This window comes from Delphinus delphis, chromosome 19 (genome assembly GCF_949987515.2).
Source record: "Delphinus delphis chromosome 19, mDelDel1.2, whole genome shotgun sequence".
Classification (NCBI taxonomy): Eukaryota; Metazoa; Chordata; class Mammalia; order Artiodactyla; family Delphinidae; genus Delphinus; species Delphinus delphis.
In genome coordinates, this window is record NC_082701.1 from 46,136,782 (window position 1) to 46,153,200 (window position 16,419).

The following is a 16,419-nucleotide window of genomic DNA, read 5'->3' on the forward strand; positions in this document are numbered from 1 at the left end:
CTCCATTTGCGGCATTCGTCACATTGTCTGGGCCTCGGTAAACCTTCTTCCTGGGGAGCTACACCCAGGTGGTTGCCTCGCCCCCAGCAGCTGAAGTTTCAGGAAGTCATGAGAAGCTGACACCTCACGTATGACCACTGCCTGGAATGAATGGCTTTGACACCTTTCCATAAAATGTGCCCTTTTTAGAAACAACAACAAAAAATAAAATAAAATGATAACCAAAAAATAGATAAAATAACAACAGCAAAATCCTTAAAACTTTTACGTAAAAGTGGCAAGACTTTAAAAAAAGAAAAAAAACAAAAAGAATGCAAACGTTCCCAAGGGAGGCCTCCCGCTAATAGAGAGTGTCCCTTATCTGTTCAGTTTTAGAAAATGTCATTAGGGGGACTTGGTCACCCGTGATTGGCCGAGGGCGGGCTTCAGCTGGGCTTCCCTCCACCGTCCACCGAGGAGAATCCAGGCCTTGGTTTGGCTCCAGCTGGGCCTACCCGCAGCTGCCGCTTATTGACTTAAGTCCCAGTGATTCCTCTTCATCAGGGTCGCCCCTGGCAACACGTGGTGGGCGGGAGCCGGACCTCCTCTGCCTGGGGTGCCAGCAGGGCCAGGCCCAGGCCAGGTCCCCTCGGTTCCCGGTAGGTGTTTCGGGGTCTTTGGCAACGAGGTGACGGGAAGATTTTGTATTTTCTGGAGCCAGGAGTTTTCCCAGAACTTTGCTAACACTCGGGAAGGGTGTGTCTGTGCTGGGAGAGTGTCGTTAATGGTTGACTTGTTTTTCCGGGTTACCCCAGGGCCTGCTGCTTCCCAGGAAGAGGTGGCAGGGGTCGGAGAATGGGGGGAGCCCCCCAGCCCCTCCCTGACAGTTGCCACACTCGCTGTACCATCCTCTGAGAGACCCCAGTGGACAGGGCTGGGTTTAGGGGTGGCTGGAGGAGGGGATGTGTATTTTGGAAAGTTGAGAGGCGAATCGGCCCAGGGCCAGGTGGAGAAAGAGACTATAACTGAGCAAATGGAACTTTCGTTAAATATTTTTATCGCACGTCACGCTGTGTGTAGGCACTGGAAGAGGGGCTGCAGCCCCCCAAATGCTGTTGTTTGGGGTCAATTAGGATAAGACTGTGACAAGTCCTCAGAAAACTGTGGGACAGGACCAGAAAAACCAAGGGCCAGAAGGAGGCAAAAATAAAGAAATGCCAAGGCGGCGTTTCTTAGAGTGTGAGAGGATTTTTAAGTATATTATCCAGTAATATTAAGTATATTCTACAGACGAGCACTTAAAACATTTTAATGACTATGTATTTTCATGTGCATTAGAACGTAACTTTTTAAAGTTCCCTTCTATTTATAGCAAATGATACGGTTTGCTGTTTATGGTGGAGATATAAAGTTTCCTTTGAAAATAAATTTAAGTAAAAGAGTGTGTTGATTTAAAGGAAAATGTTAAGTAAAGAGTAGTACGGATGGCAGGTGGCATGGGAACGCCTGAGGTGTGGGAAGAGCGTGCTGGAGAAATTCACAGGCTTGGAGAGGAAAGGGCTCCTGGAGGAGTAAGCAGGGGTGGGGGAGGGGTAGGATCCAGCTAGGTGGAGGCGGGAGAGGGTGCATCGGAACTGGCAAGTGTGCAAGTGCGTGTGTGCGAATCTTGGTATCATCCATTTTAGTTGTGACGTATGAGTCGTGTCGGGACTGGAGGGTGGGTTTGGGCTGTATCGTGGAGGGTCTCGAATCCCAGGATACAGACTCCAAACTGGATTCAGGGAGAAGTGGGAGCCATTGAAGGTGCTTGAGGTGGGGAGTGCTTCATGACTATCTGAAGAGACTCGTTTATCTGTTGTGGGTACCAGGACTGGAGGCAGGAGGTCCAGGCAGGGGCCTAAGGAAAGAGAGCGTAAAGTGGCCAAACTGGAGCCGTGGCTGAGGACCAGTGGCTCAGCCCCCCGGCCTGTCTCCAGCGGGCTCTGGCTGGCTGCCTAGAGACGTTGGAGAGAGGCAGGTCTGGGGCAGAGGTCTCTCTGTAGGGAAGCAGTGGGAGCCGGGCAGGGGTGCGGCTCAGAGGTTGTGCATAGAGGCCTGGAAGGGAGGTGCGTGCCTCTCCGGGCTGGGCCCAGTGGCCTGTTCCTGGGGTCTCCTGGCTGAGTGTAGAATGTTCTGGGGGAAGCGGGTGGGGTCGGCTGAAGGAAGCTCCTCTCTGGGTCAGAGCGCTGATTCCTGCCCTGGGCCAAGATTTCATTCATCAGCTGGGCCCGTGGTCATCTGGGTTACAGATTGTTGTTGTTTGTTTAGTTCTCCCATTTTTTTTCCTTCTAGTGCAGAGAATTTCCCCAGGAGTTCAGAGACAGGCTTGGTTTAAAAAAAAAACAGGGTTGTTTTCGTTTTTCTTCCCTTTGAAGGCCTACTGGGTGCCAGGCACTGTGTTTGGAACTTTTACTGTTTTCACCCTGGACAAAACCTGCATTGTACGGAGAACGAAGCAGGGTGTGGGGAAATAGGACGTGTCCCAAACTATACAGTCGGTTCACTGCAGCGCCTGATTCCAAACTCACACACTTGTGTCATTGTAAGAATGAGACTGTGGGCCAGATACGCCACCTGGGAGAGAGATTCACTGTCTGTGCCCCCCTGTCTGGCGTGGGGCTGCTCCATGCAGTGTGCTGGGCTGTGTCTGTAAAATAGGGGTGCTGGCGTCCACCAGTGTTGTTGCAGGGATTGCATGAGTTATGATATAGCTAAGGTGCTGTGTAAGCGTTACCTGCTCTCACTGCTGTGAGACAGAAAACTAGAGTTGCAATCCTGAACATCGGTTTTACTGCGAGACATTTTTGGGAGGATATCAGAGTCGGGGAGAAGCATTGTTTTGATTTTAAAATAATTAATACATATGGCTTAGGATGGGAAAATTTGACCTTGGAGACATTGTGCCTTTGGCCTGCCTGTTTCTGGCCACACTCCCCGTCCCTGGATGTCAGGGGATGTGCATGTAGAGAGAAGGGGAAATCTGTGTTCTTTTTCCTCCGTTGTTAGCCTTACTTAGGTGAAAGCTTGAGAATAAAGGTGCACCTTGTTGTTTCCCCTGGCTCCAAGGAGGCCCCAGGTCTATGATCTCACCTGCCCTAAATTACTGCCCAAAAGCTGTGTCCTAATTCCCTATGACCTTAACTAGCCATTCTCTGAGTTAGTTTCCAGCTCTAACATTCAGACAGGCTTCTTCCTTTCCAGCGGTTCTACCAGGATGTCTCTCTTCCTGGAGTGCCTGCCTAATGCCTGCCAAGGCCTTACGTTTTCCTTTCAGCTCTCTGCCAGACTCTCCTCCACTTGGAAGCCCTCTGGGATTGCCACAGAGAGAAATCCTGAGACTGCTCTTTGCTCCTGCTGTTCTTTGTGCAATTCCAGCGTCTGTCAGAGCCATTGTCTGATTCATTCAGAATTCATCTCGCTCATGTATAGTCCACACTGGGTATTCACAGCCAACAAAACAGAGGTGGCCCCTCTCCAGAGATTAACAAGTAAACAAAGAAATAGATGCACACATTCAAATTGTGATACATGCAATGAAGACCTATCCATCTTCAGCACTAGGCTGTGTCTCCCACCCGTGAGGGCCACGTGATGTGGACAGACAAGACGTTTGTGGACTAAAGGCTCGAACAGCGTGCACTTACCTTGTTTGCAGACGGGATGAGATCAAATTGTTAATCAACACAAAAACAATTTGAAAGGTATGACACGTTATACAAATCTAACTGTAATAATATTAATATCTCAAGATTCTTTCCCATGGATGAAGATGAGGGCAATATTTCTTTTTCTCTGTAGAAGAAAATTAAAAAAATTTTTTTTTCCATTGTATTGGTAGCCTTTGACTTTAAAAAAAAGTTTTACGTTTACAGAAAAAAATTGAAATGTACAGAGTTCCCATGTACCCCCTCCTTACCCCAATTTCTCATTATTAACATCTTGCATTGATGTGATACATTTGTTACAGGTGATGAGCTGATAGCGATACATTATTATTAACTAAAGCCCATAGATTTCAGTAAGGGGTCACTATTGGTGTTGTACGTTCTGTGGGTTTTGACAAATGTATAATGACACGTATCCAGCATGACAGCATCATACAGAATAATAGTTTCACTGCCCTAAAAATCCCCTGCGCCCCACCTATTCATCCTTCCCTCTCTCCCCCGAACCTCTGATCTTTTTGCTGCCGCCGTAATTTTGTCTTTTTTAGAATGTCTTACAGTATGTATGTATGGATTGCTTCTTTCGTTTAGCAATATGCATTTAAGGTTCTTCCATGTCTTTTCATGGTTTGGTAGCTCATTTTCTTATTTATTAATTTCTTTTTGGCGGCTGATTTTTATTGCTGAATTTTATTCCCTTGTCTGGATATACCACAGTTTATTTATCCAGTCACCTACTGAAGGACATCTTGGTTGCTTCCAAGTTTTGGCAATGATGAATAAAACTGGCATAAGTATTAGTGTGCCATTGTGTGTGTGTGTGTGTGTGTGTGTGTGTCTGTATGTGTGTATGTAGGTTTTCAGTCCTCTGGGTAAACACCAAGGAATGTAATTGCTGGATCATATGGTAAGAGTATGTTTCGTTTTGTAAGGTACTGCCTTCCACAGTAGCTGGACCATTTTGCAATGAATGAGCGTTCCCGTTGCTCCGCACCCTTGTCAGCATTTGGTGGTGTTAGTGTTCTGGACTTCGGCCACGTAATAGGCTTGTAGTGGTATTTCATTGCTATCTTAATTTGCAGTTCCTTAATGACATATGACGTTGAGCATCTTTATGCTTATTTGCCATCTGTATATCTTCTTTGGTGAGGTCTCTGTTCAGGTCTCTTGCCCATTTTTAACTGGGTTGTTTGTTTTCTTATTTTTTGAAAAATAGTGTTTTCCCTGTTTAGAATCTTGTTCATTGTCTCTGACTTAGCTGAAGGGATAAGGAAAGATTGTGTGGGTAAGTGGGGGTGACTGGCATGGGACAAGGCCCCCAAACACACATAGTTCTGTTTAGTGCCAGGAAGTTGGGATACCCTTGAAATTAAGAGCTTGAGCTTGGAGTTCAAATCCTGGGCGTTGTCACCTACTAACTCACTTCCTATGGCTTTGGGTACATCATTCACCTCCCTGAGCCTCAGTTTGCTCCCCTGTGAAATGGAGCTGTTAAAACCTGCTGTGAAAAATGAAGGTGATTCTATAAAGCACTTGGCACCCAGCTTGACATATAGTAAATGCTCAGTAAACGGGGGGTCTTCTCATAGATAATTAGCAGACATACTTTTTGCTTCTCCTATGTGACATTTTGGGTTTCCCTTGTGTCCTAGTCTTTGAGACCCCAGAACCCACTAGAATTCCATTTGTGCTTACAGTGAACAGTTGGGGGGGGTGCATGTGGGGAGCCTGCCATGTCCCAGCAGGTACCCACTTCTCAGCCTCAGCCCTTCCCCAGCTTCCTCTCATTTCCCTATCGGGAGCCCCAGATGTGTTCCACTCATCTCTTCTTGGTCGCTCCTTCTATCCACCATGTCCCCTGGGCTCCTGCTTCTCCAAGGCTGGCTATAAGTGTAGGCACCCCAGCTACTACCCATTTTGACTTGTCTGAGGATGAACCCTAGGCCCAGTAGGGATCCTGCTGGTGGCAGTGAGGAAGAGGGAGACAGGCAGGAAAATGACCAGGTTGGTGGGGTGCTCCCAGCAGTGGCTCTAGACTGGCCGGCTCCTGGCTCCTTTAGAGATGGGCCTTGGAGTTGATTTCTGAGGTGGCCTCACCAACATGTCCCCCACCCCTCTCCAGAAAGCCACATGGCCTTTCCCCTCATGCTGGCTTCTCTTCCCAGTCGACACGCATTCTGCTCACCAGGCATCTGCCCTGCCCAGAAATGACCTTGTCTGGGCATTTCCCACAGTACTGAATGGAAGGCTCGGAAACCATCCACATTCCCTGCAGGCTGCTGGGAGACAGGACCGTGCCTTCTAAGGTTCTTTGCAGAGCAGTCAGGCAAGCGGCAGGACTGGCCACAGGCAGAGGGTGAACTCTGCAAAGCCACTGCTCCCTCCCATCAGGGAAACAGCAGTTCAGTGGTTATGATCATAGTGGAGAGTAATAATAGAACATTATTATAATATGTTATCCTGTTACGAACTGACCTCCTTGGTCACTCAGAGAGTAAAATGAATTAATACACGTCAAATGCTTAGAACAGAACTCACACACATTCAACGTTAAATAAGGATGTCGGGTGGTATTGCCATCATCTGCTCGGACCCTTTCCCCAGGGCACCGCCACTCCCCTTACCCATCTCACAGCTCCTACATGCTTCAGTTCCCTCAGGTGAGCTTAGGGCAGGGGTCCTCAACCTCCAGGATCTAATGCCTGATGATCTGAGGTGGAGCTGATGTATAATAATAGAAATAAACTGCACAATAAATATAATGTGCTTGAATCATCCCGAAACCATCACCCCACCCCCGGTCCATGGAAAAATTGTCTTCCATGAAACCGATCCCTGGTGCCAAAAAGGTTGGGGACCACTGGCTTAGGGGATTGAAGGGACATTTTGGAATGTCCTTAGCTCAAAGGAATGACCTGTTTTTTCAGTTTAGTAAAACGCTGTCATTGATGCTCCCTACCTGTGCTCTGCTGGGTACTGGGAGTTCCAGGCTAATAATACTGATGGTGGTGGTGGTGATGATGATGATGATGGTGGTGACGATGATGACGATAACAGTGATGATGGTGATGATGGTGATGATGGTGATGATGGTGATGGTGGTGGTGGTGGTGATGATGATGATGATTGCAGCCCTGCACCGAGAGCGCACAGTGTTACAGGTCCTGTGCTAGGTGGGTTACCTGTACCATTTAAATCAGGGTTTTTCTAGCTTGGCGCTTTGACGTTTTCAGCTGGATAATTTTACGTTGTTGGGGGCTGTGCTGTGCATTGTACGATGTTTAGCAGCATCCTGGCCTCTACCCACTGGGTTGTAGCCAGTGGCACCCCTGCCTCCAAGATGTCTCCAGACACTGCCACATGTCTCGTGGAGGAACAAAATCACCCCGATTCAGAAGCATTGACCTAATTTATTCTTCCCAGCAGACTGGGAGGCTGCTACTCATTTTACAGGTGAGGCAGCCGAGGCTTAGAGAACTGAAGGAAGCCGCCCAAGGTCACTGAGCTACTAATTCACACAGAGCGAGAATGTAGATCCCAGATACCTGCCCCAAGGAACAGACTCAGAAGGAACCACCTCCGTTTATTTTTTGGCAGAAGAACAGAATTCATCAGCCATTGGCAGGGCCACGTAGGGTCCGTGACCAGGTTGGGACCTGCTTGGTCAGCCCGGCCTCCATTGCCAAATTCATTCAGAGCTAACGAAACCTGTGGCTGCTACCCATTTTCTGACTTGGTTTGAACCCAAGGAGCTGAATGTGTTTATGTGGAGACTGTGTCTACAGGCCTCCAGCCTTGGCCATGACAGGGACGTCCCACTGCTTCTCCTTCCTTCAGACACAGCCCTGTTGCCTGCAGATGCCTGCGGGGAGAAGGAACAGGTGTGCACGTATGTTTCTGCAAATGGAGCCTCCTAGGCGCATCCTCCCACTGAGGCTGTGAATCTGGGTTTACAGTTTGTATGCCCAAAATACTCATTTGTAATTTTACTTTTTTTTTTTTTTTTTTGGCTGTACGCGGGCCTCTCACTGTTGTGGCCTCTCCCGTTGCGGAGCACAGGCTCCGGACGCGCAGGCTCAGCGGCCATGGCTCACGGGCCCAGCCGCTCCGCGGCATGTGGGATCTTCCCGGACCGGGGCACGAACCCGTGTCCCCTGCATCGGCAGGCAGACTCCCAACCGCTGCGCCACCAGGGAAGCCCTTACTTTTTTTTAACACTGGTTTATTATGAAAAATTTAAAATATAAAGCGAAGTTGAAAGAAGTTTGCAGTGTACACCTGTATGCCCACCACTTTAGATTCTACTATTAACATTTTATCACACTTCTGTTTTCCTTGTCTGGACCCCAGTTCAGTGTCGTCTCTGGCTGGTGGGTCAGTGAACACACTGTAAATTCTCCATGAGGAGAACACATTCATAACGTAGACAGTGGTAATCAGACAATATGGTCTTCATTAACCAGATTAATAGGGGAGGTAAAGGGTCGTGGATGACCCTACTCACTGTTAAAGCAAAACTAGTGAAAACAGTTAGTAAGTAGATTGCAAAGTTATTTAGTTAAAAATGTCTAGTATTTAATCCAGGCCATCTGAAAGTATAGAAATACTGCAAGTGCAATAATTTCAAACAATAAAAGTCATACAAATTGTCACACACAAAGAAGGCCACGTGTGTGAAATTCTAGGTGACGTCCTCTTTCCCTTTTGTGGAGTCATCCTTTGTCTCAGAAATAAGCAAAGACCTTGGCAGATACTCTCACCCCTTCCTCCACCAACCCCTGCTCCCTCCAGCCTAGATCCCCTGCGGGGAAGTGGGGGCCCTCACAGTCACCCCTTCAGTCCCCTCTCACCTTCCCCGGGTGGGCCTCAGCTTCTGCTTTGGGCAGGGAGGGGATGTTACCCCAGTTGGCACCGTCCTGTGAGGCCACAGCACATCGTGTATTGCTTGGTATATGTGATTCCAGACAACAGACACCTGGCATCAAAACTGCTGCTTTTTAATTATGAAAACTTTTTAAAGCTTTTTATTTTGGAATTATTTTAGGCTTCCATGAAAGTTGCAAGAATGGTTCAGAGAGTTCCTGCATACCCCTCACCCTACCTGCCCTGTTAACATCTCTTATAAGAATATAACCGTTCTCAGTTTTTCCTATCGTTCATGACCTTCATGTTTCTGTAGAGTCCTGGTCAGTTGTTTTATAGTATGTTCCTCTGTTTGGATTCGTCTGGTATTTTCTCATGATTAGACTGCAGTTAGCATTTCGGGCAAGAATACCACCCAAACGATGTTATGTCTTTCTCAGTACATTTGTTTCAGGAGGGACGTGATGTCCGTATATCTTATCCCTGGTGATATTAGTCTTGATCACTTGGTTAAGGTCGTGTCTGCCAGCTTTCTGCCCTGTAAAGTTACTGTTTTTTTTATTTTGTAATTAATAAATATCCAAGAGAGATACCTTGAGACTATGTAAGTGTCCTGTTTCTCCCCACACTTTTGCTTACTCATCTTAGTGTCCATCCATGGATCTGGCCTGCAACGGTTATTACTGGGGTGTTTTAATGCTGATTCTTCTGTCCCTTCATTCCTTCTGTCCAAGACAGACTGCAGATATATTGCAGGTTCAGTTCCAGACCACTGGGATAAAGCAAATGTCGCAATAAAGTGAGTCACACATTTTCTGGTTTCCCAGTACACATGAAAGTTATGTTTACATGATACTGTAGTCTGTTAAGTGTGCAATAGCATTTTGTCTTAAAAAAAAAACAATGTACCTACCTCAATTAAAAAATACTTTATTGCTAAAAGAAGCAAACTATCACCCGAGCCTTCAGCAAGTTGTAATCTTTTTGCAGTAGTAACATCAAAGGTCACAGATCACAGATCACCATAACAGATATCATAATAATGAAACAGTTTGAAATATTGTGAGAATCACCGAAATGGAGCACAGAGACACACAGTGAGCAAATGCTGTTGGAAAAATGGCCCCGATAGACGTGCTAGATGCCGGGTTGCCACACACCTTCAATTTGTTAAGAAACGCGGTATCTGCAAAGCGCAATAAAGTGAAGCGCAACGAAACGAGGGGTGCCTGTATTTATTCATTGGTGCCCTTCTGTAAGAGAGAGTTGGCCCCTTTCCCTATTAATTTATATATTTATTCAATTATTTGTATCATATAGACTCACAGATATTTATTTTATCTTATGGGTTATAATCCAATACTACTGTTATTTTTTTTGTTGTGCAAAGTGTTCCACCTTTAGCCTTTGAGAGCTCATTATGGAAGTTTCACTGTGAAAGTTTGCAACCCTTACAGAAAAGCTGGACAAACAGTATAAAGAAATCCCTCCACCTAGATTCAGTCACTCTTAGCATTTGACCATGTTTGCTTTCTCTCTCTCTTTCTCTCCCCTGCCCCTCTCCCGCAGTGTTTTCACAAATGCACCATCTGTTGTTTTTTATTATTGAGGTTAATTTGCAGTTCATCTGTCCCCAGGCCACCGGAGGGTGACGGTAAAATGTAAGTGGCCAGTTCCTTGTCCCCTGGAGGCTGTGTAGCTGGTTGCCCTGTCCAGACCCCCGATTCATTCTTCACTGTGCCCCACGCTTTGTTTTTTAACAGCTTTATTGAGGTATAGTTCACATACCACAGAGGTTACCCGTGTAAAGTATACAATTGGGTGGGTTTGGTATATTCGCAGATGGGAGCAGACATCACCACAGCCAGTTTTAGAACATTTTCATCTCCACAAAGAGAAACCCCGTATCCTTTAGCTATTACCTGTCTTCCTCCCCATGAAGCCCTAGGCAACTGCTAATCTATTTTCTGTCTCTACAGATTCGCCTATGCTAGACATTTCATATAAATGGAGTCATGTGCTGTGTTGTCTTTTGCAGCCAGCTTCTTTTAGTGTAATGTATTTGAGCTTCATAGATGTTGTAGCATGAATCAGCACTTTTTTATGGCCAAATAATATTCCATTGTTGGTTACACCGCATTTTGTTTATCTGTTCACCAGTTGATGGACATTTGGGTTGTTTCTACCTTTTGGCTAGTGTGAATAGTGCTGCTATGAACATTTCAGTACAAGTTTTTGTTTGAAAACCTGTTTTCAGTTCTTTTGGGTCTATACCTACGATTAGAATTGCCGGGTCGTGTTGTAATTCTATATTTAAATTTTTGAGGAACTGTCGAACTGTGTTCCACAGTGGCGACACCACTTTACGTTCACACCAGCAGTGAATGAGGGTTCCCATTTCTCTACATCCTTGCTAACACATGTTATTTTCCATTCTTAAAAGTATAGGGGCTTCCCAGGTGGCGCAGTGCTTGAGAGTCCGCCTGCCGATGCAGGGGACACGGGTTCGTGCCCCGGTCCGGGAAGATCCCACATGCCGCGGAGCGGCTGGGCCCGTGAGCCATGGCCGCTGAGCCTGCGCGTCCAGAGCCTGTGCTCCGCGACGGGAGAGGCCACAACAGTGAGAGGCCCGCGTACCGCAAAAACAAAAAAAAAGTATAGCCGTCTTAGTGGACGTGAAGTGGTATCTCACTGTGGTTTGGGCTTGATGGTCTGTTCACGTGCTTTTAGGCATGTGTGTATCTCCTTTGGAGAAATGTCTATTCAAGTCCTTTACCCATTTTTTAACCGAGTTGTCTTTTTATTGTTGAGCTGTAGGAGTTCTTTATATTTTCTGGATACTAGCCCTTTATCAGATATGTGATTTGCAAATATTTTTTTTCTGTTCTGAGTTATCTTTTCACCTTCTTTTTTTTCCATTTTATGAGTCATTTCTAGTGCACTCTACGTGGCCATTTGAAACGATTCCTGTTTGGGTGCATTAAGGACAATTTAACTACAAACATACTTATACATATCTTTTGTTGCACAAGTGAACACATTTTGAGGGGTGAAAACATTTCCAAGACCAGAGTGGCAGCTGTTTTAGCATCCTTACCTTCCAGGGTTACGTAGTCACATACTCAACTTTAAAGATTCACACCCATGAGAGAAAGGTGAGCTGTGCTGGCCGTATGGGCCTGGGTAGCAAAGTACCGGCAACGAAGCCACCCATTTTGTTCAAAATCTTGACGGGCAACGTTTATTAATAGACATTTGTATTTATCTCTCAAACACCTGAGACAGACCCGAGCTATAAAAATCAGGACAATAATTTGAATCAGGTTTACAGAAGTAGGGAAGTTATAGGAAGTAAGAGATGGAAAGCAATAATAATTCTGCTGTTTATGAAATTGAATAAAAGGTGTGTATGGTGAGCCTTTGTTCTTTTAATATTTTTCTATAAATATACCATGAAAATATTGAAAGAGACGTATGTTCAGGAAAACATTTAGGATTAGCATTGGTTCTTTGGTGCACAAAATTTTTGAATGTCGATGACATCCACTTTACTTTTTTTCTTCTGTTGCTTATGCTTTTGGTGTGTGAAGGGGTATCCCATTGTGGTTTGGGTTTGCATTCTCATATCTAAGAACCCACTGCCAAGTCTGAGGTCGTGAAGATTTGCCCCTCTATTAACTTCTAAGCGCTTTATAGTTTTAGCTCTTACTTTACAGTTTTAGCTCTTACTTTATAGTTGTAGCTCTTACTTTATAGTTGTAGCTCTTACTAGCTCTTTGATCCATTTAGAGTCCATTTTGTAAATGGTGTGATGTAAGGGTCTAAGTTCATTCTCTTGCATGTGGCTACCCAGTTTTCATAGCACCGTTTGTGGAAAAGACTCTTCTTTCTTCCCTGAGTGGTCTTGACACTCTTGTTGAAAACTCAGTTGATCACAGATGTATGGGATTAGTTCTGGACTCTCAGTTCTATTCTGGTGCACGTGTTTTGAGTGTCATCTGGGCACGAGGTGCGTCCTGCTCTCAGGGAGTGTTTGGTCCAGAAGGTGAGGTCAGACGCTTTCGTAAACCACCCAAAACTGGGAAGTGCTGGGAAGAGGTAAAAAGTGTTTGTGGAGGGGCTTCCCTGGTGGCGCAGTGGTTGAGAGTCCGCCTGCTGATGCAGGGGACATGGGTTCGTGCCCCGGTCCGGGAAGATCCCACATGCCGCGGAGCGGCTGGGCCCGTGAGCCATGGCCGCTGGGCCTGCGCGTCCGGAGCCTGTGCTCCACAACGGGAGAGGCCACAACAGTGAGAGAGGCCTGCTTACCGCAAAAAAAAAAAAAAAAAAAGTGTTCGTGGAGATGCCGAGGAGGGAGTCATTGCTTCAGGCTGGGGCAATGGGTGTGGACTGGGGAGCAGCAGGGAGGCTGCCTGGAGGAGGCCTGGGCTTAGTTACAGGATATGATGCCAAGTGTTTCTGTTTGTCTGCAGATAAATTTGGCAAGGTGGCGTAGAGCCTGTGGATGGCTGTGCACTCCCAAGTGAGGACATTGGGCTTGATTTGGAAGTGTCTGAGCAGAGCCGGGCCTTTGCAGGGCCCCTCTGGTGGTGGGGAAGGCTGGGTCGGGGTTGGGGGGTAGCTAGGATGCAGGGGAACCGCTTAGGATCGTAGGGTGACTGAGCTCTGCGTGAGCTCCTGGGTCAGGCAGTGGGAATGGTGGGGAACAAGGGGCTGTCAGAGACCTGTGGCTTCAAGCCGCCCTGCCCTGTGGGCATAGGTGGGGCACAGCAGCGCTTGAGTACCTGCTGCCCATCTCCCGGGCCTCGCACCTCTAATCCCAGCCACTGGCTGCCTGCTCTGGGAAACCCACGCCAGCCTGCATCCTCTGCGGTACCTCTAGCTCTGCTCCAGCCCAGGTAACTGAGCCTTCTCAGAACTCCTCTTCGTCCAGTTCCTGCAGGTCTCGGTTTCTGTGAATTCCTGGCACATTCCTGAGTGCTGGGAGCATGGGAGAGGCTTGGGGAATGCGCCCTGGCTGATTGCTTTCATGAGGTGCCACACGCTGCAGCCAGGGCTCCTTGGGGGCAGAGAGGGTGACAGAAAGTACCAGGAGCCAGCTGCGTGGCCTTGAGCGAGTGGCGGCACCTCTCGAGCATCAGGTCTCGAGCCTCTTCTCATGCCATCCCCTTGGGGTTGTGATGAGTTTCACTCGGTCAGCCTGTGGCCAGCACCTGGCAGGTAGGCAGTGCCCTGTGAAGTCGGCTGCCTTCCCTTCCCAGTTAGGCAGCTCAGGGCCAGGCTGAGCATGTGCAGCGAATTTTGATTTGCGGCCTCCTTCTACAAGCCTCCAAAACTACCTGCAAAATGCCGGTGGTCCTGTTTGGCCTCTTCCCCACTCACCTTCTCTGTACCAAGCCACATTCTGGGGGTGGTCCCCGCTCTCACTCTCAGATGGCCCTCCGCCTGGCTTGAGTCTTTGGCAGTCCTCACTGTGGTCGTTCGTGATGGGCACCCCCAGTTCTTTGGGGTCTTCACCTCTGCCAGAGGAACAGGGCGTGTGCAGAGAAGTTGACAGCTGGCACCTGGGCAGCACGTACTTAACCTTGGAGCTGGAACAGGGAACCGCCTGTTTTTGTTTCCATGAACGAGAGAGGACAGCTGGCCACAGATAGCAGCGAGGTCAGCAGGGGTTGCCTTGCCTCCTGGCTTTATGCAAACAGCCAGGGCCAGGGTCCCCGCCCCGGCTCCGGGGAAGTAGGCGGAAGAAGTGGGCTGAAGGACCTGGCAGAGCCTGAGAAGAGCCACCTAGAGCTGGTATCCTGGCAGGGCTGTCAGAGGCCGCTGCTCCCGGGACCTGAGCACACGGAGGACTACCCTGTCGTCACACCTGAGGCTTGGGTGAGAAGGGGTGGGCCTCTTTTCCTTCCAGAGGCTTCTCTGCTTCATGGAGAGGTTTCTCTTGGGCTCCTCCAATAAGCAGCTGTCAGGTGTGAGCTGAAATCAGATTTCCTTTGCAAAAACTCTGTTTGCTTGGGACTTTCCACACAAATTGCTAAGGTGGAAACAGGCTTATATTTCTGCGTGAAAAGACAGATAGCCTTCACACCCCTCGGTGTGCACCCCAAGCCAGGTGCCTGGCAGCCCCTGGGATGGACGACTTGGGCATTTTCTGAGCAGAGTCCCCCGAGCCACGGACACCTGCTCACCCTGAAGGCTCGATTTTATTCTGGTAACCTATGAGCTGAGTTTCAATTCCATCTCCTGTTCTTTATTTTTTGTGCCATCAACTTTTTTTTTTAATTTTTTAAAAAAATATTTATTTATCTTTGGCTGCATTGGGTCTTCGTTGCTGCACTCGGGCTTTCTCTAGTTGCAGTGAGCGGGGGCTACTCTTCGTTGCGGTGTGTGGGCTTCTCATCGCGGTGGCTCCTCTTGTTGCGGAGCACGGAGCTCTAGGCGGGCAGGCTTCAGTAGTTATGACACATGGGCTCAGTAGTTGTGGTGCATGGGCTTTGTTGCTCCACGGCATGTGGGATCTTCCTGGACCAGGGCTCAAACCCGTGTTCCCTGAATTGGTAGGCGGATTCTTAACCATTGCGCCACCAGGGAAGCCCGCCATAGACTTCTTTTTTGACAGTCTGGTGAATGCTATGGAATGTTTCTCAGAATAATGGCTCTAAATGCACAAACAGGATTACAGAGGATGCCAATTATATTGACTTATCATTATCAGAATTTTTTTTAAAAAAAACAAGCTTTTGATACAGTAACCTATGTACTTATTTTATTTTATTTATTTATTTATTTGGGCTGGACCAGGTCTTAGTTGCGGCATGCGGGATCCTTTAGTGGCAACATGCAGGCTCATAGTTGCGGCATTGCGGACTTCTGAGTTGTGGCATGCGGACTCTTAGTTGCAGCATGCATGTGGGATCTAGTTCCCTGACCAGGGATTGAACCCGGGCCCCCTGATTGGGAGCGTGTAGTCTTACCCGCTGGACCACCAGGGAAGTCCCTGTGCTTCTTTTTTGAATCATTAAGTAAACAGCCTTGCAGTAGGTCTAATAACTATTGTAATTTTAAAGTAGTGGTGAGCATGAATAATATTTCGAGGTGTCTGCAGGTCAGTATTGTGGTATGAAAATATCTGTGTTTCTACCAATGACTAAGACACAGGTACTTTTAGAATGACTGTGGTGTGTCGCCTATATTTATAATGAAAGGAAATAGGTAATTTCAGTTATAGGTTAATGAAAATGAAGATACAGTTTGTTCCCATCCAAGTTCATGGCTCCCTTGTTAAGAACTCCCAAGACAAGCAATGACCAATGGAGATTGTTTTCCTGAATCCACTTTTTGCATCAACCATGACAACTCCCTGTTTTAGATGTAAACCTCTCTCCTGGTCCTGAGGACCCCAGGAACTCCAGGGGGCATTTTAGACCAGCTTAAACACCTATGTGTAGGGGACATGTTGAAGGGGGACATGTTGAAGTCCTAATGCCCAGAACCTCAGAATGTGACCTTATTTGGAAATGGGGGCATTGCCGATGTAATTAGTTAAGATGAGGTCATATCGGAATCTCCTTTGGTCTTAATCCAACATGATAGAAACACAGGGAGACGGCCACGTGGAGACACAGAGGGAAGAATGCCATGTGAAGATGAAGACAGAGACTGGCGCAAAGCAGCCGTGAGCCAAGGAGCACCCAGCATTGCCAGCAGACAGCAGAAGCTAAGGGAGATGCTTCTCTAGACAGATTCTTCTCTGGATCCTGCAGAGAGAGCTTGGCTTTGCCCACATCTCCGTTTTGGACTTCCAGGCTCTAAGACTGTTGTAAGCCTCCCAGCTCGTGGCACCTGGTTACAGCGGCTGTCGGAGACTAATACC

At 47.5% G+C, this 16,419-nt stretch overlaps 1 protein-coding gene across 2 annotated transcripts in view; it reads left to right on the forward strand.

Annotated features, from left to right (window-relative positions):
- The first annotated feature begins 205 nt into the window (after window positions 1–205).
- The window catches only part of RPH3AL (rabphilin 3A like (without C2 domains)), a 120,060-nt gene continuing 103,846 nt past the window's right edge, over window positions 206–16,419 (forward strand). The window contains exon 1 of one of the 2 annotated variants that reach the window (XM_059997983.1): window positions 206–638. The gene's annotated coding sequence lies outside the window, so the exon portion shown is untranslated. The remainder of the gene's footprint in view (window positions 639–16,419) is intronic. The other variant, XM_059997984.1, reaches the window with a different exon arrangement.